The sequence below is a fragment of the Bos grunniens genome, chromosome 5 (assembly GCF_055505025.1).
Source record: "Bos grunniens cultivar Pamir isolate PY7600 chromosome 5, Bosgru_T2T1.0, whole genome shotgun sequence".
Lineage (NCBI taxonomy): Eukaryota > Metazoa > Chordata > Mammalia > Artiodactyla > Bovidae > Bos > Bos grunniens.
The window spans coordinates 14,499,141-14,513,380 of record NC_141169.1 but is presented as its reverse complement, the minus strand read 5'-3'; positions in this window follow the sequence as shown (position 1 = coordinate 14,513,380).

Below are 14,240 nucleotides of genomic sequence, written 5' to 3'. Positions count from 1 at the left end.
CCAAGACAACTGGAAAAGAACAAGGTGGCTGGATGATTTATATCACTGAAGATATACAGTTTATCAATTTTAATAAAGTATGTTGACACAGGGACAGATAAATGGACCAATGAGATATAAGAGAGTGCCCAGAAAAAGACTCATACAATTATGGCAACTGGATATATGACATACAAAGCTTTAGAATTCAGCTGGAAAATAACAGACTAAACACAAATGGTACAGGAATAACCATTTCAAAACTTTTATATAGTTTCTATATACAAAATAGTAAATCCCAATGTCACTAAGAGTAAACTCCAGAGGTATTAGATAACTAAATGTGAAATTTTAAAAAAATAACTATTTTAAAGGATATGAAAATATCTATATGCCCTAATAGTAAGAAAAATTCCCTAGAAAGATCAAAGTAAAAATCATATAAATATACTAATAAATTTAAATACACCAAAATGAAAATATTTTGTGTAAGTCTACAGACAAGAAAATACTTTATCATGTATAACAGAATTTCATGTCCATGAAATGTGCTAATAAGTATAAAGCACTTTGAAAAGTAAATGACAAGTAGTGTGCACAATATAAATGCTACAATGGTCATTATTTTTATGAACATACGAAGAGATTCTTAAAAAACATAAGAAACATTAACTAAAAAGTAGCACCTGAATAGAAAAGTAAGCAAAAATGTGAATAGCAATTGGAAGGAACAGAAATAGAATTGTCAATAAATATGTACTAATCTCAATTAGTAATCAGAAAAATACTGATGAGATGTCATTGATTTCCTTAGACTAAGAAAAATTAAAACCATTCTTGATAACAAATGTTAGCAGCAATGAGAAACAATGAAAGTTTTATCAATTACTCACTGGAGTAAACAATTGCTTCACCTATTTTCCAAAGCTAGCTAGCAAAAGCTAGTTGAAAATAAACATATTCCACATCTAGTAATTCTATTATTACTAGTAAACTTTCTATGCACCTCATACATTTGCACAATGTGACATTTTAAAGAATATTTATTGCATTTATTGTAGTACTTAAAAAGTTAGGGATAATCAAAGTGTCCTCTAAAATGCTGATAAATGATGTTATGTTCATACAGTTAAATATCAAAATTATTAGGGCTATAGATATCAACTTGGATAAATCTCAAAAACATAATATGTAAAATTTTAAAAACGTGTAAACCTGTGTTTATATTTTTATCAACAATAAGTATTAGAGCTTCAATTTCAGCATCAGTCTTTCTAATGAATATTCAAGATTGGTTTCCTTTAGGATTGACTGATTTTCAGAAGTGATAATAAACTATGCAATTGGATGGGATGAGCATTGGAAAAAGACTAATTGGGAAGAAACAACAAGCTTTTGGAAATCTTCATTTTCACAGGTGTGTGTGTGTGCTTACTCGTGTCCTACTCTTTGAGACCCCATGGCCTGCAGCTCACCAGGTTCCTCTGTCCATGAGGTTATTCTAGCCAAGAATAATGGAGTGGGTTGTCATTCCCTCCTCCAGGGGATCTTCCCAATCCAGGGGTCAAACCCGGGTCTCCTGCATTGCAGGTAGATTTTTAACATCTGAGCCACTAGGGATCCCTCGTTGCACACAGCAGTCAGAAACTGCCAACAAAATGTGGCCATACAGACACAACTAAATAAGAAAGACGTTACCGATTGAACTGGTATGAGGATGAGATGGCTGGATGGCATCATTGACTCAATGGACATGAGTTTGAGCAAACTCTGGGAGATAGAGAAGGACTGGGAAGCCTCCTGAGTTGCAGTCCATGGGGTTGCAAAGAGCTGGACATGACTGAGCAACTGAAAAACCACAACCTCAATGTATAGACTTTGGGGAATAGAAGAATCTTGGTTGAGGGAAAAGAGAGAAAGGACTCAAGAATATTCAGAAGATTACATATTCCTAACACAGATTAACTTAATATACTCCAGGAGATCTTCTCGACCCAAAGAGTGAACCCACGTCTTTTATATTTCCTGCTTTGGCAGAAGGGTTCGTTACCACTAGCACCACCTAGGAAGCCCAATTTAATATACACAAAGTTTAAATCACATGATAATGGGAGATTTATCATCTTTCAATAATTGATAAAGCAAAACCATTAATGATATATAGATAATTTGAAAAACTTAATCATAAAAAAAATAAAAAGATATAATTCAACCCCAAATAACCTATTCAGCTTTTCTATAGGTTTTCTTTGGGGAAAAAAAAAAAAAGCCTTGAGATTATTCTCAACTATACTTGAGTTTGTCAAGAAGAAACTGCACGTTACTGAAGAACATTAAATTGAGAGATATTCCATAAATTTGTATTTGACTCTATCTCATTTTTTTTTTCAGCTAAGAAGGAATATTTCTGAAAATAAGGAAATATTTTCTGGGCTCTCTTGCAAATACAGTTGATCCCTGAAAAACGTGGGTTTGAACTGCATGAGTCCACTTACACGTGGATTGTTTTTGATCGTAAATCCTAGTGTATTACACAATCCATGGTTGAATTTATGAACAGGAAGGAATCCTGAATATGGATGACTGGCTTTAAATTATTGGCTGACTTTCAGCTGCTTGGAGGGTGGGCACTGCTAACCTCTGTTTTGTTCTGGTGTCGACTATAAAGGTGATAAGATCTGTTCAAATGAGAGATAAGTGATAGTGGTGTTTGCCACCTGCAATAACTCTACTCAAAGCCAGAGTGTATTGTTTTTTTCCTTTTTTCCTTCCTCTTCTTTATGGCTGGAGTTTGGATTCAGTAGCTGGAACTGAACCATGAAGCAGAAACCGGGCATTCAGGATGCTAGAACAGCATGGGTCCTGATGCTTGTGAAGCTGACCTACAACTCTTGGCCCATTCATTCTACCTTTATGTGTGAGAAAGCTAAATCTATACTGTGTTTAATCCACATTAATTTGAAATTTTATTCAGAGATTAATTATATTCTATATGTGACTTATAAGAAATAGCTGTTATAAATCCATCATAATGAAGATAGTTAGATACTAAAGCAGGAATAAATTTATTTGCTAATGTCTAACCAAAATCAAATAAGTGCTTTAAGTAGACCTACAATAAAAAAATGGAAAATGTGTATACTTGAGCAGTCACATTGCATATTAATGAGGAACAGATGTGTATTCAATGAATAGGTTAGGAAAATCACATTTCCAGTATCACCATATTCTATTTTAAAAGTGTTATCTGTGTAGTCAGAAACTGGGACACATAGCAGATGGAAGAGTGTCAAATTATTTACTGAACATGTTGAAGATATGAAGAATTTTTAACTTGGAAACCTCTAAGTTCAAAAACAGAAGTAGTTTAGTCCTTTTAGTTCATTGCCCTCTGTTAGGTTTTTAGAGAAGCCCATCTCTTTCAGTTGAACATTACTTTCTAGAAGGTTGATTTATCTGTCTGTATCCTATTAGTACTACATTTTGTGCAAAATATTAACACTCAATAAATATTTGTAAAACAGTTTTTTTTTTTTAATTTAACTGTTGCATAAAGTAGCTATTTTAGGGGACACATTTTGTATTTTGGATATATAAGCATTTTTAGGCTTGCTGATTTGATTAACATGAATTTTATCCACTGAAGAAAGGATAGGCTACCCACTCCAGTATTCTTGGGCTTCCCTTGTGGCTCAGCTGGTAATGAATCCACCCGCAATGTGGGAGACCTGGGTTCGATCCCTGCGTTGGGAAGATCCCCTGGAGAAGGGAAAAGCTACTCATTCCAGTATTCTGGCCTGGAGAATTCCATGGACTGTACAATCCATGGGGTTGCAAAGAGTTGGAACAACTGAGTGACTTTCACTTTCACTTTCCTTTCTTGAAAAATTACTTTTTTTCATATGTGAGCCTGGAAGCCCAAGGGCCAGGCTCTGAATTTTATGAGAGGCATGATGTACTGAAGAATATCCTAGAAGCCCCATTGAGATATGCCCTTTCCTCACACAGTTACAGATTTCTGGATAAACATACAGTGGGCCATACTGATTTAAAAATTCAATTCTCTTTTCAAAGACTAGTAAAGAAAAGGTGATGGATGGATGTTGTATTCAACTAGAATTGTTGCAGGAGTTCATGGGTAAATATGACTATGGATCAAGTGCCAAACTTCTCAACAAATGTAGGGACTTTCTAAGACATTTGTTGTTTAGTTGCTAAGTTGTGTCCAACTCTTTTGAGACCCCATGGATTACAGCAGTCTGGCTCCTCAGTCCATGGGATTTCCCAAGTAAAAATACTAGAGTGAGTTGCCATTTCATTCTCTAGGGGATCTTTGCATTGCAGGTGGATTCTCTACCCCTGATTAACCAGGGAAGCCCAAGACATTTGTAGTCCCATATATTTATACATAATTGATGGAATCTAATATATACATTAAAATGATGAATAACTGCAATGAAAAAGTGACCACAACTTATTAATTTTCATACATATTTAGAATGTCAAAAACCATTGGAGATTATGAAACACTTTATTAAGTTGGAATTAAATGATGAAATATAAAATATTTGGTATGTTCTAGGGATAAAATTGTGAATAAAGCTCTTCCTAATAAAACTTCTAATCATATTTTAAGCTTACAGCTTAAAAATGTCACAAAAGTAAGGTCTATAACTCTAACAGCTAAAAGTATGTGTTAGGAAATTATAGGTGAGATATAATGTCTTGTGGCTAACTAGCACGTGTCACCAAGATCTGTTCTCCCCTATTCCATAGACATAGAGTTTATCTGCTCGTATATATATATATATATATATATATATATATATATGTATATATAAAACATCTTATGCCTTTTGTAGCTACATGCAGCCCTGGGACTAAGATTTGGTCAATCTATGTCTGTTGAGCCTGATTGATGACAGTCACTTCCAAGAGGATAGAAAAGATTTTGTCATGCATTCCTGTGGCACTCATTCTTTTCTTGCTGTCTGGATTATGGCAAAAACTAGATCAGCATCTTTTGACTTAGAAGCCAAATGTTGAGGGAACCGTAAATGCCCAACCAATCTTGGACATTTTCCATCAGGATTGTTTGGAAGTAAAAGTCCATATTGTTTTATCCACAAGTATTTTGTGGTCTCTTTCTTCTCTCTTGTTAACAAAAGTTTACTGTACACCTGAATTCATACACAAGTAAAAACTTATTGTTTACTATTTCCTCTGAGCTTAAGTTCACATGCTAATACTGTATTTGTTAGTTATCACTTAACTTCAGATTTATGTTCTCATTTAGATCTAGAAAAGTGAAAGTGATTGAAAGTGAAGTCGCTCAGTCATGTCTGACTCTTTGCGACCCCATGGGCTGTAGCCTACCAGGCTTCTCTGTCCATGGGATTTTCCAGGCAATAGTACTGGAGTGGTTTGCCATTTCCTTCTCCAGGTGATCTTCCCAACCCAGGGATTGAACCCGGGTCTCCCGCATTGTAGACAGACGCTTTACCACAATCTCTAAATCTTTTCATTCACTTATTTGAAACTTAAAATGGAAACATTGCTTTGTAATGTTTCTTCCTGAAAAATTTCTGTTTGAATAGCTAAAATTGGGTTGCAGAATCTCATCAGGATCCTTTAGGCTGACAATATAAACAGGTCAATTCAGCACATTGTGAAGTTCTCACTATTAACCACATTACTACTTGTTTTTCTTGGAGTACCCCTAAAATTCTCTCTATTTCTGTAACATTTTCCACTTCTGTTAGCCGTTTCTGTAATTTTCTTGGAAACTGAGTATTGCGTTATGTGTGAAAAAACTACTGAATTAAGGGAAGAAGAAAAATTTCAAATTTCACAATCATTGATGATAGAGTCCCCATAAATATACATAAAATCACTGGTAGACCACAACGTAATTCAACAACTGGATTGTGGTTCATATTCAAAGAAATAAAAGGATTGAACAAAATTACTCTAGCCTCATACAATTTCTAATGTTCAAATGAAGCTAAAGTCCTATTAGGGGTTTTACTGGATAGGAGAAAATTGTACATGTAAGTATATACACACTTCCAGTCATAAATATAGAGACACTCCCATAAGTGTCTTATGTCAGAGAAATTACAATCAAGTATAATGTATTTTAAAAGCTCATCCCTTATATGTCATACATCTAACTTATGCTTACAAATATTTATTAAATGACTTTTCCACACTAAAATATGAATTCCCAGAAGGAAAAGACATTGTCTGGTTACAAAACTCCCACTATCATAAATACGGCAGGTGATTAATAAAAACTGTCTGTTCTCTGACTGGTCACTGTTTTCCATAACAATCTGTTTGCTTTTATTTACAATCACTGAAAGTATTGAAACTGAAAATGTTCATCTTTTTTCATTGTATATTAGGGCAATCAGAAGTGGCTGACTATATGAATCACCTCTGGCAAAGAAGAGAATACTTTACTATCCATATTTGCTACAGCTTATCCCTTGCCTTTTAATTTCTACCCTATTACCTGTACTTCTTCACCACTATGCCTATTAAATGCAGTCATTAATGAGAACACTCTCAATATTCTTTTGGCACAAGTCCAGGTACATACAGGCTGACAATATACACAGGATAAGTCTGAAATGGTGAAGTTGCTTTTGATCTGTGGTGTTGGAGAAGGCTCTTGAAGAGTTCAACCGCAAGGAGAACCAACCAGTCCATCCTAAAGGAAATCAATCCTAAATATTCACTGGAGGGACTGATGCTGAGGCTGAATTTCCAATACTTTAGCCACCTGATGTGGAGAGCCTACTCATTGGTAAAGACCCTGATGCTGGGAAAGATTGAAGGCAGGAAGAGAAGGGGACAACAGAGGATGAGATCGTTGGAGGGCATCACCGACTCAATGGACCTGAGTTTGAGCAAGCTCTGGGAGATGATGAAAGACAGGGAAGCCTGGCATGCTGCAGTCCATGGGGTTTCAAATAGTTGGACATGACTGAGCAACAACCACAGGTACATACAAATGTGAACAAAACAAACAAATTTATAAAAATCAAGTGATTTTAGTAAGTTCACCTTTGGTAGCCTACAAACAACAACAACAAAAAAACAGTTTTATTCATCTTTAATCACTGGCTTTAACTAAGCTATATTCTGTTCCTTCATGATATCTTTTGAAAACCTAATTACTTTCCAGTCATGGTTACTGATTTTAAAAATCCATCTCAGCACAATCCAACTGAACATTTGGATGATCTATTTATCTTCCCTTTCTCCCTTTTCTTCCCTCAGTATTGGCCGAGCCTTTGTCTGGGGTCCTTGGAGTGGAGAGCTCATAAGGTCCCTACTTTTCCTCTTTCCCCTCTCTTCTAGATCCATTTGTCTCCTTGTATTTTGGAGTCTGGAGGAGGGAAGGAAGGAGAGGGTCAAGCAGCCTTAATTAACTGGCCCTCCTGAAGTCTTTTTATGGCTGTGCCCTGACAGTACCCTCTGGAGTCAGGTGCGTGAGCTCTTCAGCAGGGCCAACAGGAGCCCTGCCACGTTTACTGAATAGAAGATCAACTAAAATGCCATCTCTTACATTAACCCTAAGTTCCTGTTCCTGACAGCTTAGTGGCAGATAAACTAAGGTGAATTTGTGCTAAGTTGCTTCAGTTGTGTCCGACTCTTTGCGACTTTATGTACTGTAGCCCACCAGGCTGCTCTGTCCATGGGATTCTCCAGGCAAAAATACTGAGTGTGTTGCCCTGCCCTCCTCCATGGCATTTTCCTGACTGAGGGATCTAACTAACCCATGTCTCTTACATCACCTGCATTGACAGACGGGTTCTTTACCACTAGTGCCACCCAGGAAGCCCTAACTAAGGTGAAATCTTTGTAAACTCGCTCAAGATCAGCTACCCACAGTACCATCTGATATCTGAATACTCTCATACTCTTAATATATCACTGTTGGGAAGGAAAATTATTTCCTCTTCCCATCTCAGGTTTCAATTCTGGCTCTGTAACAAAAGACAGATTAATGAAAAACACATATTTCAGTTTTAAGTTGCAAGGAAATCTTCTTAAGGAAATGAAGACCCATCGAAATGGCAAAATTTAAATCCTTTTGTAATAAATTGAACAAAGTGAGGCAATTGTGGAAAAAGAGTGAAATGTATGGGGAGACTAGAGGAAAGTAAGAATTATTTTCACAAGGTCTGTTTGTATAGAATTCTCTTAGTCTTAACTTTCCTTCCCTGATGATAAGAATGTTCCTTTTCTCATAGTATAGAGAGGGCATATTTCATATAGAATTTTTATCTCCTATTTTCAGAGAGAAAAAAGCAGATCAGAATATTCTTCTTGCATCTGCTGTTTTAAACATGCCTCTAGCTCAAAATAATCCTTGTGCTAAAGTGGCATATTTTGGAATGGCATATTCTGTCACCTTACATCACACACTACCCCCCAGTTCAGATTTTTTTTTCTTGAATTCTTTTTTTCCCCTTGAGTACAGCTGGGGACAAAGCAAGCAACAGGCTTCAAAAGCATATGGAAAATAAGACGGACTATCCCAAATCCTATGGGAAACTCTCTGAGGCCCCTTCTCTTGGTTTCAACAAAGAAAGAAGACAGTTACCAAGAACTCAGGTTGCCCAACACTTTTCTTCTCCATTAGCTTGTCTGTTTATTTTTCAGGACTCAACTTAAGTCACTGGAAAGTAAATGATTATGTAAGGGCTTGTTCTACTACTCCTTAGTAATTATATACAAAAGTGCCAAGATATATTGATGACTGTCTTTTGGATATGGAGGTAGTTAGTGATTTTTGTGATCAGCTTTTGAATTTTAGTAAATATTTTGTATTTCAATATTATATATTTTATATTGTTGAAATTCTATAACATCCTGTTAAATATTAAAACAAAATTAATACTATGTGTATTAATAGTTATTAATAATTAATAGTATTTATATGACCTAAAATGGATTAAACACAGTGCTTAGAAAAGAAACTAAAATTTCCATTAGATGGGTAAGTTCAGTATAGATTTTAATTAGAAATAGATGCTAAAGAAGCTGCCTGCAATACAGGAGACCTGGGTTTGATCCCTGGGTCTGCAAGATCCCCTGTAGAAGGGAATGGAAACCCATCCCAGTATTCTTGCCTGGAGAATTCCATGGACAGAGGAGCCTGGTGGGCTACAGTCCTTGGGGTCACAAAGAGTACACAATAACTAAGCAACTAACACTTTCACTTTCTGCTTAAATTTTTTAGAAGAAACAAACTGAACTACAGATAAAACTGAAAGGGGAAATATAAACACATGCCTCCCATTGACCCTACAGTCATTCTAGTCACTTCTCTGTTTCTTTACTCTCATGCACAGCCATAATTCAATACAGGCCACTGATTATGCTGTCTTCACCTTTTCCACATATAAATATTTTCATCTACTGATATTTTTATAGAACATAAAGAGGTCTAAAGAGACCACATTAGAGCATCCATTAGGTCATATTGAATATGAAAGTAATAAAACTTTACAACTAAATCTGAAGTATACTTTGAGCCACACACACACTGACCTATTCAAAACTACTCTGTTAATACTAAAGTAACCATAGTCTTAAATTTGTTATGCATTTATCCTCTTTATTTTTTACATTTTACACACACACACACACACACACACACACACACATACATATATATATATAATTGTATTATAGTTTGGGATATTGTGAATTTGATTATAGATATCTGAATTCCATAACTGTTCTCTTGGGAGTATATTTTTGCATAAATACTTTTGTCATAAATAAGTAGATAAGTGTTTATTCAGAAGTAAAATTCTCTTACTCTTGTTTACATAAATAGGATTGTACTATTTGAAAAACACTTTTTGCATTTATTTTCCTATAATGATGAGCACTTATATGATAATTTTAACTAATACAAACATTACATCTGTGAACAATATGATACATGGCTCCTTGGTCCACCTTGAAATGAACTCAATATGTCATCAGCCATGAGTTTAAGCCATGACATTGAGACCACAGGATATTAATATCCAATCTAAAACTGCCCAGCTAGTACGTTTGGGGCTGAGAGTCAGACTCAAGAAGTTTGAATCAACAGTTTTATCTAGTTATTCAAAAGCAGAGTTCTACCATGTTGTTCATATGATGATATCTTAAGACAATACACAAGTGGTAAATTGTGAGAATGGCCACGATTCTCCACGGCTCTCTTAGGAAAACCCCTTTGCAATGAGATTTGGCAGCACTACCCACCTAAAATAAAATTTGTCTCTCCATCTACTGAATCTTGCGGCCTTGCAATCTGCTTCGCCAAGGGAATGTGGTAGAATCAAAAGTACCCAGGTTCTGTGTCTAGTCCTCAACAGACTGCACACATTTACTCTTTCTTTAGAACCCAGCTGAGACAGCATTTGAACAAGTTCAGACTATCCCGACAGGATGAGACATGGCTGGTTGCTCTTATTGCTCTGATATGATGCCAACCAACACACATAAATGGGAGTACATTAGGCCTGCCTCCCTCAGCCGTCCTGCAACTGACTGGGAGCTAACCACAGATGCATGAAAGAATTCAGCCAAGATTAAAACAAATTATTTGCTGTATCCAGCACAAATCACCAAACCATATTGTGAATTAAATTAATGGCAATTTTAGATCCCCTACTTGGGCTGGTTTGCCAGGCAACAACAGATAAATGATACAGCACATATTAATATTAATTCAGCACATATTAATATTTAGTTCAAATAATTATTAATCTGTTCCAACTGTTGTAAGTTTCTGAATCAAAACTGTTTTTTAATAAATCTGGTCTAAGCAAGTATATCGTGTAATCTTTGACTGCAAACTGGTCTGTAATAACCACTAAGAATGACATCATTGGCATCCCGAAAAAAAAAATGCGATTATTAGGAGTGTGAATACTATTCTGGTTATGCAGGCAATATTCTTAGAGCTACTAAATCATTAAGATATTTGTATTTATTTTCAAAAATTATCTAAACATGTAAATAAAGCAAATATAGAAAAATTATAATTGTTAAATTTGGATATTATGCAGCATTATACTATTTATATATTTTTACTGTGTCTGAATTTTCTTAATAAAAATATTTAATGTCCCATTCCCCTTCTTTCTATTGAAAATGATCTTCACTGCTAATAAATCCTGGACACAGGCTAGTATCTATATTTTCAGACTGGAACATACTCACAAGTTGGCTTCATCTGGACCAAAATCCAAATGGTTCATCATGAAATGCCAACAACTAGGAATGAATAATATGACACATTTAACTTCCTTCTGTCTCTCCTCATAAAATATCTTTATCTTAAATTTAAATTCCTTGTACTTGAATGGAAGATTAAATCATACACTTCAAATTTTGTTGCTTCTGTAAGCCTAATTTATTATGTTGCTCCCTTCCCCAAGTTTAAATCAATTATATTCATGATCCAATCAGAGATAAAGGACCTTATTCTCAATGCTTTCAAATCATCAAATATCTATGAAAATTTCTGTATACACTGAATTTGGATTAAAAAATAATTTAATGTGATAGGGATAATATTTAACTCAAAAACTTATTCTATAATGTGATATGAAGTGTGATAAGCATTCAAAGTTTAGCCTAGTGTTTGGAATATAAAATGAAGACTAATCAAAGTAAAGTAACTATTTTTATGGTTAATTCTAAACTATATGATAATTTGATTCATTTAAACAAATATTAGTTGAATAACCATTATGTGCAGATATTAACTCAATATTCTGATGGAAAATTTTGGAGTAATGTAAAGCTATGTCCTTAACATCGTTTCATAAATATCTATAAAATAAACAAGATGTAGTAAGTTTAGAATAACGTGCCAAAAAAGTATCGTGAGGCTGTGTTTGAGAAAAAACATTTGCAGAGCTCCATTCTGAACTGATTGCTTCTTTACCTACCCTTCCTTATTTGTTTGCTGAAGTGCCTCTGTCTTAGAACATATATTTTATTTGGTCACTCACAGACCATGTCCTAGGCTTCCCTGGTGGCTCAGTGGTAAAGAATCTATAGATTCTTTATACCCACTCCAGTATTCTTGCCTGGAGAATTCCATGGACAGAGGAGTCTGACAGGCTACAGTCCATAGGGTCACAAAGAGTCAGACACAACTGAAACGACTTAGCAACCCGCAACCATATCTTAGTCAACTTTGATTCACTGAAGTGTTGAATACAAAAGACAGATGTTTCAAACCCAGGTAGGAAAGACAAGACTTTGTAAGTCCAAGAAAACTATTTATTTTCTTGTCTACAAAACAAAATGGTTACATTAGGGAATTGTTAAACAGTTCCCTAATATAAAATTCTATTATATCCAAGAAGTTGGGAAAAGCTGAAGTAAATGGCAAAGAAGTGGGTGTTAAACTTGTCTCTACTCATTGGTGTGATCACTCACCTAGAGCCAGACATCCTGGGATGTGAGGTCAAGTAGACCTTAGGAAGCATCACACGAACAAAGGTAGTGGAGGTGATGGAATGCCAGTGGAGCTCTTTCAAATTCTGAAAGATGATGCTGTTAAAGTGTTGCACTCAATATGCCAGCAAATCTGGAAAACTCAGCAGTGACCACAGGACTGGAAAAGATCAGTTTTCATTCCAATCCCAAAGAAGGGCAATGCCAAAGAATGCTCAAACTACCACACAATTGCACTCATCTCACACGCTAGTAAAGACATGCTCAAAATTCTCCAAGACACGCTTCAGCAATACGTGAACCGTGAACTTCCAGATGTTCAAGCTGGTTTTAGAAAAGGCAGAGGAACCAGAGATCAAATTGCCAACATTCTCTGGATCATCAAAAAAGGAAGAGAGTTCCAGAAAAACATCTATTTCTGCTCTATTGACTATGCCAAAGCCTTTGACTGTGTGGATCACAATAAACTGTGGAAAATTCTGAAGAGATGGGCATACCAGACCACCTGCCTCTTGAGAAACCTGTATGCAGATCAGGAAGCCACAGTTAGAACTAGACATGGAAAAACAGACTGTTTCCAAATAGGAAAAGGAGGACGTCAAGGCTGTATATTGTCACTCTGCTTATTTAACTTATATGCAGAGTACATCATGAGAACGCTGAGCTGTAGGAAGCACAAGCTGGAATCAAGATTGCCAGGAGAAATATCAATAACCTCAGATATGCAGATGACACCACACTTATGGCAGAAAGGGAAGAAGAACTAAAGAGCCTCTTGATGAAAGTGAAAGAGGAGAGTGAAAAAGGTGGCTTAAAGCTCAACATTCAGCAAACTAAGATCATGGCATCTGGTCCCATCACTTCATGGCAAATAGATGGGGAAACAGTGGCCGCCTTTATTTTTCTGGGCTCCAAAATCACTGCAGATGGTGATTGCAGGCATGAAATTAAAAGACACTTACTTCTTGGAAGGAAAGTTATGACTAACCTAGACAGCATATTGAAAAGCAGAGACATTACTTTGCCATCAAAGGTCTGTCTAGTCAAGGCTATGGTTTTTCCAATGGTCATGTATAGATGTGAGAGTTGGACTATAAAGAAAGCTGAGTGCTGAAGAATTGTTGCTTTTGAACTGTGGTTCAAAAGATGTTGGAGAAGACTCTTGAGAGTCCCTTGGACTACAAGGAGATCCAACCAGTCCATGCTAAAGGAGATCAGTCCTGGGTGTTCATTGGAAGGACTGATGTTGAAGCTGAAATTGCAATACTTTGGTCACCTGATGTGAACGGCTGACTCATTTGAAAAGACCCTGATGCTGGGAAAGATTGAGGGCAGGAGGAGAAGGGGATGACAGAGGATGAGATGATTGGATGGCATCACTGACTCAATGGACATGGGTTTGGGTGGACTCCGGGAGTTGCTGATGGACAGGGAGGCCTGGAATGCTGCAATTCATGGGGTCACAAAGAGTCAGACATGACTGAGTTACTGAACTGAACTGACTCATTGATATATGGGTTACATTTATAGAGTCCTTTACCAATAGAATGAAGATATATCCCAAAAGTGTTTTTGTCTTTTCTTTTTTGTTTGTTTGTTTTGTTGTGTTTTCAGGATTAAATTACATATGTTTGTGGAAGCAGTTTGTAAACTGTATAATGTCATGCTGATACTAAATCACATTAGTGCTGTTATCATGGTATCTAGGAAAAGAGTAGAGGTAGACAGGAAATTGGGCTTCCCTGGTGGCTCAAACAGTAAAGAATTCACCT